The sequence below is a fragment of the Herpailurus yagouaroundi genome, unplaced genomic scaffold, assembly GCF_014898765.1.
Source record: "Herpailurus yagouaroundi ecotype Mexico unplaced genomic scaffold, PumYag 61755, whole genome shotgun sequence".
NCBI classification, from domain to species: Eukaryota; Metazoa; Chordata; class Mammalia; order Carnivora; family Felidae; genus Herpailurus; species Herpailurus yagouaroundi.
Window position 1 is genome coordinate 1 of NW_024416013.1, and position 3,649 is coordinate 3,649.

The window sequence follows — 3,649 nt, forward strand, 5'->3', positions numbered from 1 at the left end:
CTAAACCCACAAACTGTGACATCATGACCTGAACCAAAACCAAGATTTGGATGTTAACCAACTGAGCCACCCAGGTGCCCCGACACGTGTGTGTGTGTGTGTGTGTGTGTGTGTGTGTGTGTGTTGCAGCCATCGTAATGAGTATAAGGTGATAACACACCGTGAATTTGATTTGCATTTCTCTGCTCATTAGCGATATTCAGCATCTTTTCATACGATTTTTCACCATCTGTATATATTCTTTGCAAATTTGTGTATTTCATTTCTTTGTCCATTTTTTCATTGTCTCTTTTGGTGTTTGCTGTAGTCGTCACTGACTTGTAGATTCCTTGTATATTTTAGATATGATTCCCTTGTTTGATATATGATTTGCAAGTGTTTTTCCCACTCTGTATTGTCTTTGCTGATCATGCCTTTTAATGCACAGAATTGTTTCAGGTTGACATTGCCCAGTTGTCTACAATGGACTTTTCCTTTGTGCTATGTGGTTTGAGTGGCCTAGCCAAGAAATCATTGCCAAGTACAATGCTGTTTAATATCCCCCCCTTCTTTCTTTGAGGAACTTTATAGCTTTACATCTTACATTTATGTCTTTAGTTCATTTGGAGTTACTTTTAGTATACGGTGTAAATGTAAACATCCAACTTCATTCTGCTGCATGTGGGTAGTCAGTTTCCAAACACCCTTTGTAAAAGATCCATTGTTTCCCTATTGAATCGTTCTGGCATCCTTATCAACCTGATTAGACTGATTATACCTGCGTTTGTGTCTGGATATTTTTAAGGGATTGTTTTCATGGGGGATTTAGGGTCTGTGTCTTTCTGTTCCTTTATCTTGCTGCTTGTATCCCGTTCCAATCGGAACTAGTGTGCAGGGCAGGGTAATGGATTCTGTCCTAGATAATGTGGCGTAAGGCTGATGGAGGTGGAAGACGTGTCACCCATCCCTGATTTTCACACTGACTTGAGTCACTTCACAATCCACTCTCTTCCCTCAAGAGTATTTCTTTGTATTTGCCACTGTTCTTTGGTCTTTTCATTATGGTGTCATGAGACATGCAATTGTATGTGCTCCTTCTGTTAGCAGTTTGCTATGTCTCCGGTGTCTAAAATATTTTAAATGATGTTAGTAAGGTGTCATTCGTCGTGCCTTAAGATTGTTGTCCTATTTTATTTTCTACCTCTTTTGTACTTCTCATATTCTACTTAGACCTAAGTTGGCTTTCTGGATACTGTTTTGAAAGTCTCTGAATTCTGTAAATTCGTATATAAAATTCTCTTTTTTCTGTCTCATCCTAAGATATGAATAGATTTTGTTACTCCTGCAATTTCATCAGTTCTTTTCTACCGCATCCCAAATTTTCTGCAGAGAAAATTTAGTGAGTTTTCCATTTCAGGTGTGTATTTGTTCACTCAGATTCTCTGTGATTTCTTCATATAGTTTTATTTCTTATTGATATTGCCTACTTGTTAAATTACTGCCATCACATGCTCCTGTAATTATTTCAACTAAGTTTTCTGTATAGTTTATATATCTTTATAAGTAGGACTTTTCAATGTTTTTTCCTAATATGTGCAACAATTACCCCATTAGAAGGTCTATTCACATATGCTTTCCTTTTGTTGGAAGATATTTTCCAATTTCCCTTCACATTTTTTTAACTCTTTATGGAGACATTTTTAAAAATACAGTTTATGAAATATGCATTCTCTTTCATTTCTCCTAGATTTACTCTGTTTTTTTGTTGTAAAAACTTTATGGCAGCATCTTCTCCACTGAAGTCTGTTTGCTGATAGTTTTCTTCAATTTTTCCATGTTCTTATTGCTTACGTTTATGACCTTGTGACTTTGAAGCCTTGGTGTTAATTACTAGCTTTTTTTTTGTTTTTGTTGTTTTTTTGTTTTGTTTTGTTTTGTTTTGTTTTTTTAAGAAAAGATGTGTTCAAACACTGCAGGTCATTACGGCTTCCACGTTCTGCAGTGTGACCTCAGTGCCTGTGTGAATTCGGGAGGGGACTGTTCAGACCTTTACTCTCAGTTCCCAAGTCTCCTTGTGCTCTTACTTTCTCCTGGGTTCCTCTTGGTCTCCTCTCCATGTGTGTCTATTTTTTCCATAAGCTAAGAGTGTTAGAGGGCCAATGTCAACTCTTCTGTTTCTTTCTCACATCCAGTATCTTTCCATTATATTTATGGGGGTCACAGTGCTTGACACAAACACCTCAACCTCTGACCAGCACAAGTATGGGTTTTCTCCATCATTACCAAGCGATATCAGCACTTGGAGCTGAAATTCAATGGGTACCCGTCCCCATCCCCAGCGCTGATCAGGTCTCCCCCTGTGGCGCCAGCACCCTTGCTCTTTGCAGTTTCTCCCAGTTGTAACATTTCAGTCTTCTTATCACTGAGCCAGGGGTGGGCAGGTGGGGAGACACGGGAGCATCCTAGGCAAGAAGATGACAAATGTGCTTCTGACTTGACTCTCCAGGATTTTTTCCAATGTACGTATTTCATAAGTTATTACCTGTAATCCATTTTCTAAACTCTGAAATTGTTTTCACGGTCAGTTTGTCCTCTTCACTTAGTCCTACTAAGTTAATTTTATACTTTTGTGTCCACTGTGTGACATTATATTATAATTTCAAAGTGTCTACAAAGGAAGAAAGGATGAACTTTTATGTGTTATTACAAAATTCAAATGAGTACAAGAGCTTGTATTTGACTCCCAATAAATTTTATTTTCTCATAGTTTTTGTTGAATTTACTCCGTGCTAGTACATGGATTAGAGGCTCCCAGAGAAGCCATCATAGTTCACCTGTGCAGCCAAAAGCCTTAAATTTTTCTTCTGAAGTGTAAGTCCCATGACAAATTTTTATTTTATGCCTCACAAGAATTGTACTTAGAAACAAAAAGAGCAATGTGTGAACAATTGGATAAACACAGTAGTTGAAGGTTTTCTAGAGAAAAATGGTATGGGAAATCTTGAGATGGAGATACATAAGTAATAGTCAAGATGGATGGTTTATTCATCAAAATACTACGGTACATAGTAAGAGACGTAAGTAATCTTACGGTAAGATTAATGGGATATAATTCTCTGTATTTCAGGTTGTCAGTATCTTCAGAGATTGACAAGAATTGTCAATATATCGATTTTCGTACAAAAAAAATTTATTTTGCACCGTGCTCATTAAGAAGACGATACGTTTGTAAGCACCAGGCATTTTAGTTACCTCATTTTGTTATAATGCTGTTTCACCATTGATAAGGAATCCATCACTCATTACTTCAACAGCCATACAATTGTTTTCATTGCATACTAGAAGATAATGTTTTTAGTGTAAGTTTAGATTCACAACAAAACTAAGAGGAAGTTGCAGAGAACCCTCTATTGCCCCTGTCTGCACACGTGCATGGGGTCTTCCATTATCACCATCATTCACTAGAACCTTTCATTTTTTATCAACGATGAATCCGTATCAATGCATATATATCACCCAAAGTCCAACGTGTACCTGAGGCTTCATTCTTTGTGGTATAGAACTGTTTCTCAAATTTAATTATATTACTGTAAAAAATATACACTGAAGTATATATTACTTGTTTCTTAAGCTTTTGCTATTTAGTAACATTAATTATATATATATATGT

General features: G+C 36.6%; 1 long non-coding RNA gene across 1 annotated transcript; it reads left to right on the forward strand.

Moving 5' to 3' along the window:
* The first annotated feature begins 2,631 nt into the window (after positions 1–2,631).
* Positions 2,632–3,214, forward strand: LOC121024251 (uncharacterized). Its single transcript, XR_005787652.1, has 2 exons — positions 2,632–2,850; positions 3,107–3,214. It is a non-coding gene; the product is annotated as an uncharacterized LOC121024251 (long non-coding RNA).
* The last annotated feature ends 435 nt before the right edge of the window (positions 3,215–3,649 follow it).